At 36.7% G+C, this 18,734-nt stretch overlaps 1 long non-coding RNA gene and 1 pseudogene across 1 annotated transcript in view; one reads left to right on the forward strand and one right to left on the reverse strand.

Annotated features, from left to right (window-relative positions):
• Positions 1-3,634: 3,634 nt before the first annotated feature.
• LOC102501359 (60S ribosomal protein L24 pseudogene) lies at positions 3,635-4,108 on the reverse strand (annotated as a pseudogene).
• Positions 4,109-9,606: 5,498 nt separating this feature from the next.
• LOC114004710 (uncharacterized) overlaps positions 9,607-18,734 on the forward strand; it is an 81,237-nt gene continuing 72,109 nt past the window's right edge. Inside the window, exon 1 of the long non-coding RNA XR_003546780.1 lies at positions 9,607-9,675. This is a non-coding gene — a long non-coding RNA (uncharacterized LOC114004710). The remainder of the gene's footprint in view (positions 9,676-18,734) is intronic.

Genomic DNA, 18,734 nt, shown 5'->3' on the forward strand with positions numbered 1-18,734 from the left:
CCTCCTGATTAATTAATTGATACTATCTGAATACTGTGATTATGGTCCTGCAGTGACCACATTGTGATAACCTTAATTGTACTACTTTCGCAAGACACAGTCACAAGTAGCATATAAAGATTGAAGAGATCTAGGTATCCTGAAAGTTCCGTGTGTTTAGCTTTTTACCCAGATTAGACCTGATGATAACATCTGGCTTTTTACCCTTCTCCAGATAACTCGGCACCAAGACAGCAACATCAACCACTGAAGATGACATTTTAGAAACCTTTGTAGAAATCCCCTGGAGTCCTACTTCTAGACCTTCACATTGTCATTTTTTTGATCTATGTTAAAGAGCACTGCGTGCCCCCCAAATGTGAAGATGTTATTTTAATAGTCTTGACTCTACTGCTCTCCTAGTCCATATCTTCTGTAATAAATCCTTCCTCTAATCAAACTCTCATTGTCTCAGAAGTTGGCTTATTGTGTGGCATCTTGTCAGGCCCAGTCTTTACATTTGTCTGGTAACAAATACAGACAGAGAGGCATTATGCTTTTGTGTGGTCTTGCTATCTTCCAGTTAAATATGAATGATAAATCAATGCAGTGCAATTCTTGAATTGTTGTTGTTTTGCATTAGTTATTCTGCAAAATGGGCTCTCCTTGTGTAATATTTCATGAATAATTAGAAACCTGGTAGGATGTTTGGTTGATGTCCTCCAATTAACTGCTACATGGCATGCTTGGTTGCATCATCCTTTCAGCCTAACCTTTGAGGTAACAGAAACTGGATCATATCCATTTCCTGCTCACAAACCTTTAAATCAAGTTAGGTAAAAGCAGGTCAGTGATCAGAAATTACAATGATGACAAATTGTAGGTTACCAGTAACTGTCTCTGAGTTATGATTCCTGCAGTGGAAAAGGAACTAAGACTTTTTTGGGGTCAAAATTATACATGGGGGCCTTTGAAGCACCCATGGAAAATGCATGCCATGAAAAAAAACCCTGCATGGATTTCAAATGTTTTTGTATCAGAATAAACTTAAACTTTATTTAGTTATTTAAAAGCTTATTTCTATCATGAGTGAGATACACACAGAAAGACTACATGCATGATAAAATCTTGACACTGTGATCCATCCCCAGCCTCTGCCAGCCCTGGGTCAAAGGGCACACACGTGTCTGATGTAGTCAGGGAGGTTTCCTTGACTTGAGCAGGGAAACTTCCCATGTGGGATTGCTTCCCAGAATGTTATGGTTTACCAACTACACCACCATTTGACCTTTAAACTCATACTTCAATTAAAATTTTCCATATGAACTTTTTGAAGTACCTGCATTTATATTACTAAGTTATCAAATGATAAATCATTTATCTTTAAATATTTTAAATTTAAACATGAATGCACAGTAAAAAACATTCAAATGCTACAAATATGTATACTAAAAAGAAACTTTCTTACCCACTCTACACCATTCCCTTTCCAGCTCCTTCCTACTCCCAAAAGCAACAGCTGCTAATAGATTTTGTGCGTTTTTCCAGAATATTCTATTTATGTAAAATATATTAGAGACATATTTGTAGAAATGTATAAATGATCACTTCACACTGATGGAAATGTATGACACACAGTGTTCTGTGTATATTGCCATTTTTACTTTTAATTTTATTTTGGAGATTTTTCCATCACTCTTGGATTTATCTCACTACTTTTAGTTGTGCTAAAACATTACTTTATTTACTTTGCCAGTTTTATATCAATGGATATTATGTTTTATGTAGTATATGGTTTAGCAGATTCTGAAATGAATAGTCTTCACTTCTGTTTTTGCTGACATATTTGGGTTTCTCCATTCTCATGTTGAATGAGGGTGTGCATTTAGAATTTTGATGGGCAATGTAGATATTGCCAAATTATCTTCCACAACTTTCTCTTAAATTAGCAATAATGACAGTGCTTACTTTTCCAGATACTTGCCAATGTCATGTATTATGACATTTCCATCATTATAATGGTAAAGAGTAAAAAAAGTACTTCATTTCTGTTTTACATTCAAATATATACAGTCAATGTGCCTTTCTTTTTTCTGTTTTGAATTAGTCTTACTATTTGCCTATTTTTCTAGTAGGTTTTCAGACTATTGTACACTAAAGAAATTAAAACATATTTATGTGTGCTGTAAATAAACTCTACCAGTGTCTTATTCATCTTTAGACTTTGCTAATTAAACTTCTTGCCATGTGGAAATTTGTAATGTTTATGAAAGCAAGTCTATTAATCATTTCTTTTATAGGTTTCTGGATTTTATGTCTTGTTTAGAAAGGCCTTTCCATTCCAAGATTTTCTTCTAACTGCCCAATGTTTTCATGGCATAATTTTGATTTTATATTGTGTTCAAAATACTTTTTATATTTGGAATTTACTTTTATATAAAAGATTCAGATTTTATTCCACACATGACTAGATTTTTCAGTGGTACTATTAATTTACCCCACTTTTTCCAACTGATTTGAAAAGCCACATTTATCATATACTAAAATATCACATATATTTGACTCTATTTGCAGATTCTGCAGTGATGATCTCTTTGTTCTTGAAGCATTTTTGTATTTTTCATTTTTTTTTTGATTCTGCAGTGATGATCTCTTTGTTCTTGCATTTTTGTATTTTTCATTTTTTTTTACTTTTTTTCCCATTTAACAATTTTTTTTTTCTTTTTTTAGAGGTTTTTGCCTTGGGGTGCATGTGCTCACCTGAGAGAGACAGAGACAATGAGAGGAAAAGTGAGAAAACACCTCCTCCAGGAGAGATGGCCACAGTACAGTCTCTTCTCCATTCTTCCCCTGGGATCTTGGGCATGAACGCACATGCCCCCAGCATGATTTTCAAGCCACCAGGTCTGGGACTTAATCCATGGTGGGTCATGTGGGAGCCCAGCAACATAACCACTACGACATATCTGGTCTTTTCTATTTTTTTAATTGCTAGAAGATATGTATGCTTACTAGAGAGGGAGAGAGGGGGAGAGAAAGAGAGAGAAAGCATCCCCCAATGGGGCTTGGTCACATATCAATCCTGTCTCCATTTCTTTATCCTGTCAGGACTTGGGGTGTGCATGCACATGTGCCCAGCATGCTTTCTAAGCTACCAGAACAGGAATCTGAACTGCAGTTGGTCATGTGGGAACTAGCCCCCTTAACCACTAGGTTATGAGGCCAGCCCAGCAATGCTATATTTCAATGTATATCTTAGTAATTGAAAGGGCTAGTTTTCCATCACTAATCTTTCTTTCATGACTATTCTAGCATGCTTATGTTTCCATTTGCTTTACCTTTTCCCCATAATACTTTTACTAGTTCCAAAATACAAAGTTTCACTTGTACTTTTGATGTAATCACACTGAATTTATGAAGTAATTCAGGGAGATCTGCCATCATTACAATATTTTGTCTTTGGATCCAAGAACAAGATATATCCTTATTTATTTATCCTTTATTAGAATTTTCAGGTTTTCTTTACCCAGGTCATGTTTCTGAATATTTTAATTATTTTATAGCTACATTGCTTTTACAAATAGTAACCCATTTTGCATTATACTTTTTTTTTTTTTAATAGTTAGGTCTTTATTGTAAAATCTCTTCTGCTAAATTAGTGTTTTCTACTAACTCTGGGAGCAGAAATCTTCACAGGCTTTATAATCTTTTGCTTGGGTGCTGCCTTTGCGGGAACCTTAGAAGCAGCCATTGCTGTCTTTTTAGATGCTTGCTTAGCCTTTTTGGCTTCCTTGGCAGCCGTGACTGCTTGTTTTCGCGGAACCTTTTTAACTTCAGGTTTCTGGTTCTTCTCGGCCATGATATCAGCAAGAGATGCACCAATGATAGCCCTCTGGAATCTGACTGCACGGCAGGTCCTTTTCTTTTGAATTTCTTCCGACTGTTCCTTTTTGTGTTTTCTTCTGTAGAGAACAGTTCAATTTATCTGCCGAGTATTCCTCTTGGAAAGGAATGCTGATTCTCATTTTGCGTCAAGAAACTGGAAAATCTTCCTGTCAGTCTTGGCCTAACGCCTCCAGCGACCGGGGTAGGTCTTGCATCCACTGAAACTGCACAGCTCCACCTTCATGGCGGCAGCTCCCTGGCAAGAGGAAAGATGGCGAAGAGCGCATTATACGTTTAAACAAAGAAGAAGAAAAAGAAGAGGGCCAGCAGTTAGCGTAATGGTTATGTCGCTGGACTCCCATGTAGTCAACTGTGGTTCAAGTCCTGAACCCAGTGACTTAAACTCATGCTGGGCGCTTGTGCATGCATGCCCAAGATCCAGAGAGGAGAATGGAGAAGAAGGGATTGAGGTGTGGCCATCCCCCCTGGGGGGCGATTTCTCAATTTCTGTCTCTCTGTCTCTGTCTTTCTGGCGAGTGCACGTGCCCTATAGCAAACACCCCCCTCCCGCAAAAATAAAATAGAAGAAAGGTATTGATTTTTGAGAATTCATTTTTTTATTTTAATTTGCCACAAGGCACATTCACTGACTGGAGAGAGACACAGAGAAAGGGGAAAAGTGAGAGAGAAAGCACTCCCCAGGGAGGATGGCCATTCCTGCAATCCCTTCTCCATTCTCCTCTTGAGATTTCTAGCACACATACACACATGCCTGGTGTGCTTTTCAAGTTGCTGCGTCTGGGACTTAAACTGTGCAGTTAGCCACGTGGGATTCAGGTCACTGACTGGCCCTGTGAATTAAATTTTTAAGTAGCATTTTTGTGGGTTCTCTTATGGCTGATTATTTTGTTTTCTAGGTAAATAGAGCTGTTCCAGGGGATACACATGATGCAAAAGCTTTGGGGAAGTGACTCTGTTCTACAGCTCATTGTGGTCATGACCAAGATTCCATTGGCCTAGTCCCCATGGCCTTGAAATTTGTTGCTTTGCCTCTAGGGCAACATTCTTGTCAGGCATCTATGTCCCTGTCCATTAGTGGTCTTGGCAATTAAATGACTCTGTGCGAAGGCAAAGTCCTTGTACTTGTACAAAGTCCTCTAGTTGTCAAAAAAAATGTGTATTTATATATGCATGCATATACACACGTTTATATATACATACAAGATACATGTATATGATGATATACAGAAGCATCTATATAACTGTTTTACATTTTAATTTATTTCTGACCAGACGGAATATCCTCATGCTTCAAAATTTTAAAAGCACACATACACACACACACAAAGAAAAACACAGAAGAAAAGTACAAAAAAACTTTTTTTCCAGGACAAGCAAATGGTGTAATGGTTACGTCACTGGACTCCCGCGTAGTTGACTATGGTTCGAGTCCCAGACCCGTGGCTTAAAAATCACGCCACATTCCTGGGTGGGCAGGCACGCCACATGCATGTGTGTGCATGCCCAAGATCCTGAGAGGAGAAAGGAGGAGAAAGGATTGTGGTGTGGCCTTTCCCCTGGGGGGTGATTTCTTGCTGCTGTCTTTCTGTCTCTCTCTGTCTCTCCTGCAAGTGCACGCTCTCTATTAAAAAAATCTAAAAAAAAAAACAACCAAATAAACAAACAAAAAAAAACGAAGAAAACTTTTTTTACCCCATTCCCAAATCCCTAAGTCTCATCATGGGAGTCAACCTATGTTATCAGTTCTTATTAATTCATTCGGAGTTATTCTATACCTGTAGAGGAAAATACAAAGCCACGTATACATTTTTGTTTTCACACAAATGATGGTTTGCTATACACATAGTTTCACATTTAATTTTGGGGTGGAGGTATATGGATGAAGAAAATATAAGACCAAAAATGTTTCTGATTCCCTTCTGGGTGGACAGTTCTGTTTTCTTTAGGGTTTACAGGTTTTATATTCCACTCTGCCACAGATATCAGACATAAGTCCTTGGAAGCTGAGACTGGAGGGCAGAACAGAGTGAGAGAGGTCACAGTGCCCTTTGTTCCACCTATTTGATGATTCTTGGTTATCCAGCCAATCTGATCTGTTCCTTGCCCTCTTCCCTTACGATTTTTTCCACAGGGCTTCTTGCTTCCTTGCAGTGCCAAAGCAATATCCATCAGCCACAACAGACATGTCTGCATCCAGTTGTTGGCTTGGCCATATTGTTGTGCCAACTTTTTGTTGGCACAAGCAAAATAATCAGCCCTTGTTTTTGAATGTCTGCATGCGTGCATTCCCAAGTGTCTTTGCTAACTTAGCCTCAAGTCTCTTCAAAATGTATCTGCAGGGATTTAAAAACACTATACACTACCTTAAACCATAACAGCCTGTCATACTCCAGCATTTCTTTTACTTCCTTCCAATGATACTCTCGGCATATAATTTAGAAATACATATGTCTATTATTTGTTTATGTATAGAATTATTTTAACTTTATTACTACTATTATGTTCCAATTTGACCAGAGAGACAGGCAAAGTGAGAATGAAAGACACCAGGTCCAGGACTTGAACCGTGGTTGGCCATGTGGGAGTCCAGTGCCCTTAACCACCACACCACCTGCTTACCCCATATTATTTATTATTTTTGAGAGAGATTTTTTTGCTATAGGACACATCTACTCACTGGAAAGACAGAGAAAGACAAAGAGATAGAAAGCAAAAAATCCCTCAGAGAGACGGCCACACTACAATCCCTTCTCCTCCATTCTCCTCTTGGGATTTTTGGCATGCACGCACACACGCCCGGCGTGAGTTTTAAGCCACCGGGTCCGGGACTGAACCATGGTCGACTACATGGGAGTCCAGTGATGTAACCATTTTGCCATTTGCTGGTATCTGTGTCTATTGCAAAAGCTTTTAGTTTTCCTTAGTTGAACAGTAGAATAATTTGTATATAATGGAGTAACACAATTTTAGAGATACTGATATGTAATTGAATTGAGTTAAATATGTGCCCCATTGAGAAAGAGTCAGAATATAAGTTTTACAGGCAGGATATGATGGTGTAATTTCTTCTGTTTCTCTCTCTCTCTCTCTCTCTTTTTAATGTTTTTGCCATAGGGTACAGAGGCTTGCTGGACAAAGACAAAGAAGACAGCGAAAGGAGGAAAAGTGAGAAATCCCCCCCCCCCCCAACACACACATGCATACACACTGCCATCCTTTCTTCTTTCTCGTCTTTTCTCTTCCTGGGATTTTGGGCACATGTGCACATGCGCCCAGTGTGATTTTTAAGCTGTCAGGTCCAGAACTCAAGCTGCCATTGGCTATGTGGGAGTCTAGCACCTTAACTGCCATGCCACCTGTTGGCCCCTTTTCTGGATTTTTAAAAATGCATGTGTTTTTAAAAACCAACAAAGAAGGCCAGCAGGTGGCCTGATGGTTAAGGGACTGGATCCCACATGACCAATTCTACAGTTCAAGACCTGGACCTGGTGGCTTGAAAAATATACAGGGCACTTATGTGTGCATACCCCAAACCCTAAGAGGAGACTGGAGAAGAAGAGAATTCGCCATGGCCATCCACCCCCCCAGGGGTGGTTTCTCACTTTCTTTCTCTCTCTCTGTCTCTCTCTAGTGAGTGCAGTTGCCCTATGATCCCCAAAAAATCTAAAATCAAAAGCTCTCCAAAACAAATAAAACCAAACTAAATGAAAAAAAAAAAGAGCTTATTGAGATATCATTTACATGCATTTACTTCACAATTTAAAATATACATTTCAATCGTTTTTAGTATATTTACAAACTTGGCAACTATCACTATAATCGAATTTTAGAACATTTTCATCATCTCCAAACAAAAGCTTATACATTTCAGCAGTCACTTCCCACTACCGCCTTACCATTCACTTGTATTCTGCTCCTCAGCTCTGGACAACCACAAAACTATTAATACTTTCTGTCTTTACTGGTTTGCCAGTTGTGGACCTTTCATACAAATAGAATCATATGATAATATATGGTCATTTGTGACTTCTTCAGTTTAGCTCTGTTTTTGAAATTGATCCAGATCGTATCATGTATTTAGACCTCATTCCTGCCAATAATATTTCATTGTATAGCTATGAATATATAATATTTTATTCATTCACTAGTTTTTAAACATTTAGGCTTTAAAAAAATTTTTTTTTAAATAAAGGTGCTGTCCAGAAAAAGAGAGAGAGAGAGGGAAGGAAAGTGAGAAAGTATTCTCCATGGAGGCTAGTTATGCCACAATCCCTTCTCCTACATTTCTCCTTTTGGGATTTTGGGGGCTCATGCATATGCGTCTGTGTTTCTCAAGTTGTTGGGTCTGGGGCTTGAACCATGTAATTGGCCTTTTGAGCTCTAACTGCCTCAATCACTGACTGGTCCTGGGCTAACTTTCAACTATTATGAACAATGCCATGACAAACTTTCATGTATGTGTCTTTTTCTGAGCACATATTTTCAATTTTCTTGAGTGTATTATTGAGAAGTTGAATTGTTGAGTCAAGTAGTAATTCTATGTTTAACATTTTTAGGAACTGCGATACAATTTTCCCATCAGCGATGTGTGAAGGGTCCAACTTCAACTTCTCTACATCCTCATGAATATGTTTTTGTCTGCTTTTTTTTCCATCGTAGCCATCCTAGTGCTTGTAAAATAGTGTCTCATTGTGGTTTTGATTTATAGTTCTTTGGTGATAAATTATGTTGAGCTTTAAAAAATGTTTTTAGCCTTTTGTGTATATCTTTGCAAGAGCTATCTATTAAATTTATTTGTGAATTTTAATTAGAGTATTTGTCCTTTTCATTATTGAGTTGTAAGAGTTCTTTCTTTTCTAGATTCCAGACCCTTATCAGATACAGGAGTTGCAGTGTTTTCTCACATTCTGTATGTTGTTTTCTCTTTCTTCATGGAATAGGTGCGGCAATAGTTTTTAGATTTGATAAACTTCAATTTATTTTTTCTTTGTCACATTTCCTTTTTATGTGTTTTATAGGTTTAAGTTTTTGATCCAATCTGAGTTACTTTTTCCGACATAAAGCACTGTCCAATACTTTTTTTGCATATGGTATCTTTATAATTTTAACACATGCAAGCAAATATTGAATAAGAAAATAACTGGCTTCTCTTAAGTTCAACTGAGGTCTCTTATTCTCCTTATAGGATTGGAAATTTGGTTAACACAGGATGGGTCAATAAAAGATCTACAGACATTTTGACTTTATGTGTCATTTTATATGATGTATCAAATTTATTTATCTTAAAAAAAAGTTTTTGAGAGCAGGCAGGTTGTAGCATGTTGAATATGTAAAGTTGTAGGAGCTTAATGGCACAGGAGGGATTAAGGCTCTGTAGGAATCAAAATCTTTTTTTCTAAGTCACTTCTTTGTTTTAGTGCATAGAGTCATTTCTTGGGCTATTCCTATATTGAATCCAGAATTCAGAAATGCTTCTTTGCTTACATGACTATAAGAGAAAACAAGTTTGAGTTTTTACTGCTTTGAGAAGATATGTTTACTTAGTTCTTTTCTTTTTTTTCCTCTTGGGATTATGATTTAAATTCTCAAATGCAAATAAATTAAGTTTTTTAGCATGGAAATTGAAGAGGGTCCAATGTTCTCACGGAAAAGACAATGACTCTATTAAAGGAAACTATATAGATATTTAATAAATTTTTATATTTTCCTTTCAGTTTTGAACAAAATTGATTCTGGAAATCAATTAAGGTGCCAAATTTTGAAGAAAGAAGATAGTGCCATTTACATGAGGTAAAATTAACTATTGAAAGAAACATATTAAATGCAGTTTATTACATGCAAGTTAATGCTGATCAGTATAAACCATTAATGGGTAGACTATTTAAAATAACTTCAATAGATAATTTTTGGTAAAGCCATTCTATGTTAATGACTTTATGTTTGATACATCAAATTTTACTCTCAGAATCAATAGAATTCACTGAGTATTATGTATCAAGTCCACTTGTCTGCATAGATTCCAGGTGACAATTCACAGAATACAAACAAGTAATCCAACATGAATCAACTTAACTTCCACTTGTCTAACATTCAGTCTTTTTAAAAAAATTTATTGAGAGACCAACAGCTGGTGTAACGATTATGTTGCTAGACTCCCATGTAGTCGGTCACAATTCAAGACCCAAACCTGGCAGCTTAAAACACACCAGGCATGTGTGCAAGTGTGTCCAAAGATCTGAGAGGAGAATGGAAGAGAGGAAATTGCAGCATGGCCATTCTCCTTGGGGAATTATTTCTCACTTTCTATCTCTCTGTTTCTGTCTTTCTCTGTTGTGTGCATACACCCTATAGCAAAAATTTATCTTAAAAAATGTGTATTGATTTATTTTGAGAGAGAAACAGAGGCATACTCTTGGCAAAGTCTTTATGCCATGATCTTCTACAAACCCTACAGCCAGCTAGGCTCACAGGTGCCCTGGGTATGCCTGTCATGTTCATGGAACATGAACCTGGACCCTTCATGTACGCCTCCAGCATTGCATAGCAGTGTCTCGGATATAGGATTCACAGTGTTTTCTCATGTTCTGTATGTTGTTTTCTCTTTCTTCATGTAATAGGTGTGGCAATATTTTTTAAATTTGATAAACTTCAATTTATTTTTTCTTTGTCACATGTGCTTTTCATGTGCTTTATAGGTTTAAGTTCTTGATCCAATTTGAGTTACTTTTTACAGCCCATGCCATCATGGCTGGTCCTAGTAAGTGGTCTAACCTTCTCTCAGTTGTTTGTGGCAGTTAATTCAAAAAGTTTTTATGCAGTACTTCAATAAACGTGAACATACACATACACACATTTATCTTTCCATATATCTATATCTATCTAATCAATTTTTTAAAATAATAAATCATGAAGTTTTCATATTGCTTTTACATCTATTAAAACTGCTGAGAGTGATTTTGCGGTCACAATTCAAGACCCAAACCTGGCAGCTTAAAACACACCAGGCATGTGTGCAAGTGTGTCCAAAGATCTGAGAGGAGAATGGAAGAGAGGAAATTGCAGCATGGCCATTCTCCTTGGGGAATTATTTCTCACTTTCTATCTCTCTGTTTCTGTCTTTCTCTGTTGTGTGCATACACCCTATAGCAAAAATTTATCTTAAAAAATGTGTATTGATTTATTTTGAGAGAGAAACAGAGGCATACTCTTGGCAAAGTCTTTATGCCATGATCTTCTACAAACCCTACAGCCAGCTAGGCTCACAGGTGCCCTGGGTATGCCTGTCATGTTCATGGAACATGAACCTGGACCCTTCATGTACGCCTCCAGCATTGCATAGCAGTGTCTCGGATATAGGATTCACAGTGTTTTCTCATGTTCTGTATGTTGTTTTCTCTTTCTTCATGTAATAGGTGTGGCAATATTTTTTAAATTTGATAAACTTCAATTTATTTTTTCTTTGTCACATGTGCTTTTCATGTGCTTTATAGGTTTAAGTTCTTGATCCAATTTGAGTTACTTTTTACAGCCCATGCCATCATGGCTGGTCCTAGTAAGTGGTCTAACCTTCTCTCAGTTGTTTGTGGCAGTTAATTCAAAAAGTTTTTATGCAGTACTTCAATAAACGTGAACATACACATACACACATTTATCTTTCCATATATCTATATCTATCTAATCAATTTTTTAAAATAATAAATCATGAAGTTTTCATATTGCTTTTACATCTATTAAAACTGCTGAGAGTGATTTTGCTATAATTCGTTTTTCTCAGCTGTCACGGAGGCACAGCAAGGTGAAAATGGTGATTATGCTCAAAATACTAGGGGATAGAATAGAATGCAATTATGACAGTTAGTATGGACTTCAACGAGCTTTCTCTGAACACCAGGATTATTTTGAGATATTAAACCTTTTTTTTTTTTTGCATGATATTAACTTACTCATTTAGAAAGAAAAAAATTAGAAAACTTCAGGATAGAATTAATCTTGACGAATTGCACTATTTATGAGAAGTAGTAAAGCAAAAACTAAAAAATTCATTCAGCAGAATGACTTCTAAGATGATTACAGTGAATTACAGAGCCTGTGGCAAGAGTTTAGCTCTAAACCAAGGAACATATATGTCCTCTCCTTCAGGTGACCACAACTTGCCAAGAATTAACAGCGAAACACTATTCTACCCTACTTTTCCTTTCCTAGCCCTGCCCTTTTCCCCCTAAGTTGCTGCCTTTTGTTCCAGGGGCCCTTATTTTCCTGTTCAGCACCCCATGTTCTCCAATAGCTGAAGGATGATTTTTATCTCTGCCTCCTGTGCTAACTCTTTTCACTATGGTTACATCTAGTTGCTCACATTCTGATTTTCTCAGTCATGAGCTGAATCTGCAGAAGACAATTTGGAGCCAGGGAAATGGGTAGGGTAATGCTATGACAAGCCCTTGGAAGAATTATTCTAGGACAGGTAATTTCTTGCCTTTCATGAAGCCAACTCCTCTCTTTGCCAAAGTGTAAAGCCAGCCATACTTAGTGTTAAATAATCCACACCTTTGTTTAAGAATTCTTCTTTGAAAAATCCTAGAAAGGGCTTTTAAACAAAATTCTTGGGAAACTTTCACTTCCATTTAAATAGCTCTTTATAAGAAGTATTACGATTCATGAAAGCACAATGCCCCTGCTACTTCTGGCTGAGAATTTATGACAGACAGTGCTTGTGTATTTAGCATTATGTTAGTGGGTAATGTCTTAGAGGATATATATATATATATATCCATTCTCCTCTTGGGATCTTGGGCACGCACACACACGCGCCCGGCGTGAGATTTAAGCCACCCGGTCCGAGACGCGAACCGCGGTCGACTACGTGGGAGATCAGCAACATAGCCATTACGCTAACTGCTGGTTCCCCCCTTAGAGGATATTTTTTTGAGGACAGGTACTGACATTACAATTATAGCTGTTGGCCCAAGAGTTTCTAAGAGATAATGGTGTTTCAAGGTGTGTATTGACTGGTTAATAGGAGTTACTGAATTATAGAACTGAACAGTGATTGATAGATCCAGTTTACTCACTTTCCAGATTAAAAAAAAATAATCTCCGAGATTTGACCAAGTAAAAGAGCAATGCAGAGCCTGGCTTATGGCCCAAACTATGGTAATGGAGTGGTTTGTTCTAGGTCTTCCTCTTTTCTCCTTAGACCTTTTGTGCTGCACCCACATCTTAGAAAATGCTGCTTTTCCCTCTGGATGAAAGAGAAGATGCATAGTGATTGGAAAGGCTCTAAAGTTTAACAAATGAGAATCTTCACAGTTTTTCCCCAGAAAAATTTGGGCAACTACAGTGACTGAACATGAGAAGAGGATTGCTTAGCACAGAAGAATCTAGAATTCATAGCCTCCATTCTAATTTTTCCTAATTTATGTTTTTCGGGTACAGCAGGTGATGGAGTGGTTAAGGTGCTGACTCCCACATGGCTGACTACAGTTCAAGTCCTGGACCTGGCAGCTTGCTTTCTCACTTTCCCTCTTTATCTCTGGTCAAATTAAAAATTATAATAATAGATTAATTAAATAAATATTAAAATAAAATTTACAGTTTTGAATAGGCACATTAAACATGCCAGGAAGTTCTACAATGAAAACAGTTTACCTCTATTTTAACTTTGATCTAGATGACTTGCCTCCTCCCCTCCACATAATTTAGAACATGTTGGAAGATTTTTCAGAAAGTAGCTTGTAGAGTGTTAAATAATTTGGGTTAAATCCATTTAATAAAACATTAGCCATCAATTTAAAAAAATGGAACAAGGCACAACTTATTAACATAGAAAATCTTAGCAATATGTCTAGTGACATAACCACTACATATTAACTACTTATATTATGTATGCATTGTATACTATGTATGCATCCTATGTGTATATATGTATTATATATACCAAGTATCAATTATTAAGTAAACTAAAGCATACATAGAAGAAATCATTTTATAATGTATCTACACTCAACAAATTAATTAGAATATTCTGGTAAGATATTTTTTTTAAAGAACTGTTAATTTAATTTAATCATTATTTTAATTTGTTATACGGCATGTACATTCCAAGAGAGAGAGAAAGTGAAAAAGCAAGCAGCCAGGTCCAGTACTCAAACCTTGGTTGACACATGGGAGTCCAGCATCTTAACTGCCATGCAACCTCCTGGCCCTGTGGTAAGATACATATTAAAAGGTTAAGATGCTAAACCAATATGGACAGTTTTATTTCATTTATTTGTATATTTATTAGTTTCATACTTCTTATTTAAATGAGAAATATTAACTTGAAGCTAGAATAAAATTTTTTTAAGTAAAACTAAAACCATCGGAAATAATATACTTCAGGAATCCAACATTTCATTATAAAGTGAATAAAATACATTTTGAGGGTGAGGCCAGCAGGTGGCATGGTGATTGAGGTGCTGAACTCCCACATGACTGACCATTGTTCAAGTATCAGACCTGGTGGCTGCCTTTCTTACTTTCTCTCACTCTCTCTCTCTGGTGATTAAATGCACCCTACTGCAAACTTAAAAAAATAATAATAAATAAAATGAAATAAATAAATTGTTAAAAAAAATATTTTGAGGGCCAGCTGTTGATGCAATGATTAAGATAGCTGGATCCCACATGACTGACTATACTATTTGAGTCCCAGACCCCACAGCTTTAAAAATGTGCTGGCATGTGTGAATGTGTACCCAAAATCCCAAGAAGAGAATGGAGACAAATTGTGGCATGGCCAACCTCTCCAGAGGATGTTTTCTCATTTTCCCCCTCTTTTTCTCTTGCAAGTGCACACACCCTGTAGCAAATTTTATTTTACATTTAGTCACTGTGCATACTTTTTTTTTAAAGAAGTTTTTGCCCTAGGGCATGTGTATTCCCTGGACAGAGAGAGGCAAAGACAGTGAGAGGGAACATGAGAAATCCCTCCTAGGGGGCATGGCCACACCGCAATCTCTTCTCCTTCTGGGATCCTGGCCATGTACACATGTGTGCTTGGTGTAATTTTCAAGTCATTTCTCCTTTCTCCTCCCAGGATCTTGGGCATGTACACATATAAGCCTGCCTGACATGATTTTCAAGTCATCGGGTATAGAACTCGAACCGTGGTTGGCCATGTGGTAGTCCAGTGACATAACCACTAAGCTATCTGTTGGCTCTAATCACCGTACATCTTTACAGTGTACGATATGTTTTTTAAAAATTTATTTAATTGATCCTGAGATCCTGAACTTCAACTGTGAAATATTGCTTGCTTTTCTTGACCGAAAATGAAGATTTTCTGCTGAGACTTCCCCCTCCAGAATCATTTCTAGAAAAGCACAAATCCAGGTCAAGCCCATCCTCAGATGGATACTGAACTTCAGCTGAGCATGCCATGTGGTTTTAATTTTTTTGCTTTATATAATTAAAATCTAATTTTTTATTATCTTTTTTCTTTCTTTTTCATTTTTTCTTCTTTCCACTTCTCTAATTCTTTTCTTTTTTTTCTTTATGTTTATTCATTGGCTGCTCAGTCTCTATGCACTAAGTGTCTAGTCAGGTCCAAGTGAACAGAATTCAAACATCTGAATACCATTAGGGTCAGCATAGTCATCTATTCCCACTGAATTTGATGCACAAAGAGTGAGAATGGAACAGAAGAGAGATTGCAGATCACCTCCTTCTGGATGCTTCTGAATGCTCAGATTGAACTTCAAGAATTAGGAAGAAACATGCCATCCATCAGATGACTAGAAATCACCACAGGGTCACAGGAAACATGAGAAAGCAAGAAAATACCTCTTTTCCAAGGAAATAGAATAACTCCTCTTTAACCTCAGACAGTACAATGAATTTCATAGAAATGTCTAATAAAGAATTTAGAATATTCATAATGACAGAGCTAACAGAGATGGAAGAGAAGAGAGACAATGAACTTGCAGAAGAAGCAAGAGGAAAAAGCAGACAAATTCCAGGAGGTGAAGAAATTCTTGCAAGATCTAAAAGAGGAAATACACACTATAAAAAAGAATCAAATGAACCTGTTAGAGATGAAGGGCATAATACAGGAAGTCAAAACCTCCCTCGAAAGTATTAAAAGCAGACTAGATCATACAGAAAAATTGAATCTCAGTTGTAGAAGATGGAATCGCTGGCCTAGAAAAATCCAGTACAAAGACTGAGAAAATGGCCCCTGAAAAATGAGAATAATATACGAGAAATACCAGATACCACCAAACATCCAAACATCCAGATAATTGGTATCCCAGAAGGTGAAGAGATTCATAAGGGCATTGATAATCTATTCCATGAAATCCTGCATGAAAACTTTTCAAACCTACAGAGGCATTCAAAGATCCAGTCCCAAGAAATTCAAAGGACCCCAAATAGAATCAACCCAAGAACATCTCCAAGACACATTATAGCCAGATTGACCAAAACCACAGACAAAGACAAGATACTAAGATTGGCAAGAGAAAAAGATCAAGTTACCTTCAAAGGATATCCCATCAGGCTAACAGCAGATCTCTCATCGGAAACCATGAGAACGAGGAAAGAATGGGAAAATATATTCAGTGTTAAGGGAAAAGCAATTTCAACAAGAATACTGTACCCGGAAAGATTATTCTTTACATGGGAAGAAAAGAACATCCTCAGATAAAGAAAAACTGAAAGAATTTACCAACACCAGACCAGATCTCTAAGAAGTCTCCAGGAAAGTATCCCAGGAAAATTAAATACAGTCACACAGAAATAAGAGTTCAAAAACTAAATGGCCAACTTAATCGTAGGGACAAGTCTGGAGTTGAATATTATATACCCGAATTTAATTGGGAAGATTGAACCACAAAGGAAGATAAAGTACATGAGACCGAACTGGTGAAATAGAATTTTATGACTTTTAACTAAAACATTGCTGATTTTCTTCTAGGCTTTGTTTTTCAGTTTTAAGGATTTTTGTCCTGTCTTGGGCTGCTGATAAGTTCATGCACCTACTATTTGAACAGAATCCCAACCTGCTTCCTGGTTATCCCTTATCTGAGGCATAGTTTGCAAATATATTCTTCCACTCCAAGGATTGTCTCCTCAATCTGTATTGAAAAATGAAATATTTTGAGTGACAGTAGTATTGCTGGAATAGTATGTACATAATTTTTTTAAGAGTTTTTTTTTTTTTCCTTAGGGCACATGCACTTTCCAGAGGGGGAGAGACAGACAGACAGAATGGAAGGGAAAGTGAGAAATCACCCCTCAGGAGGGATGATCACACTGCAGTCCCCTCTCCTCCATTCTCCTCTCAGGATCTTGGGAACACACACACGTGTGCCTGGCATGATTTTCAAACCACCAGGTCTGGGACTTGAACCTCAGTCAGGCATGTGGGAGTTCAGTGACATAACTGCTATACCATCTGTCGGTCCCAGTTCATAATGTATTAGATATACTATACTTGAGGTACACTATACTCATTTATATGTAAGTATTTACTTATTTAAAAAACCTGAACGAACACTGTATTACTTTTTTGCCTCAAGCAAAAAATATTAAATGAGTAATAACTCCTATATTAAAATTAATGCTGAAAAATATGCAGTATTCAAAAACATATGTCTATTTACTTAGGCTTTAGATGAAAAAAAAATTTCTTCAAGCTTCCATAAGTTAAATTATTTCATTAAAACAATTAAAATGCCATCATTGCTTCTTCACTTAGTGAACAAGTCTGGTGGATTTGGTTTTGTTCAAAGTGCACAGCCAATAGCTCTACGTGCAGTGGAGTGTTTTGCATGCTTTCTCACAATTTGTACTTTGATCTTATCCTTCTGTTCTCTTGGCCAAATCCTTCCCTTCCTTTTGTATTCTACAAAGCTTATGCCATATAAGATTCCTTTGAAGTCCAAGACAAAACAAGAATTTGGACAACTGGATTTTTCTCCTTCTGAGTTTTGTTTTTGAGACTTTTTTTTTTTTCCTTTGTCCAGATGAGTTTTGCTAGGGACTGAATGTCTTCTCCAGGATCAGGTAGATATGTACCCTAGCGAACACAGCTACAAAAAAATAACCTCTAGGTGATTCCTACGTGATTTTATGTGATAAAAGACCAGGTAAGAGAGGTGAACATAAGTACATGTTCATACACAGATAGCATGATTTTCAAATATGTTCTCTGTAAAATTAGCAAAAGAAAGGCTTTCCATATCATAAATGTGTTTGCTGAAGAAAACCTACAGGCCAAAAGAGAAGCTTAGAGCTATATATTTTTTCCCTTTGTTCGTTAAGATTCCAATGGCAGAATACTAAAAATGGATTTTTTTTTCTTATCATGTAGTGGGTTTTCTTAAATAATTTTACCACTGTTCATTATTTATCATTTTGTCTTCCCAAGTAATTTTATTTTAATCTATAGCAAATCAACAAATATCTATTAAGAACTACTTGTATTACTTATGAGTTTATAGAGAATGGTTATTAGAATGTTGAGAAAGCTTTGATTTCAATATGAAGAACTGTTTGAAATTAGTATGCATAGCAAGTAAAGATAAATTAGTTATAATTAGTTAAATGGAAACTAGCCCATTCTGTTCTAATAGTTCTTTCTTTCCACACTTTCCCTTTCTCCTTACATTCAGATAAAAAGTACTTTCTTTGAACACTTTTTTTCATGTTATTAAAGAGGTTTACTAATGTTTGGGCTAGTTGTATCATTCTCCAGAAATATTTGGCTTATTTGGACACTGTTTTTTGGAATCAAAATGCCATTTGTTTCAAGTTTGTTTTTTAACAATGATGCAGATGGTCTGAGTAGGCAAACACTCATCCATCAAACA

The sequence above is a fragment of the Tupaia chinensis genome, unplaced genomic scaffold (genome assembly GCF_000334495.1).
Source record: "Tupaia chinensis unplaced genomic scaffold, TupChi_1.0 Scaffold139677_1, whole genome shotgun sequence".
Taxonomy (NCBI): Eukaryota; Metazoa; Chordata; class Mammalia; order Scandentia; family Tupaiidae; genus Tupaia; species Tupaia belangeri.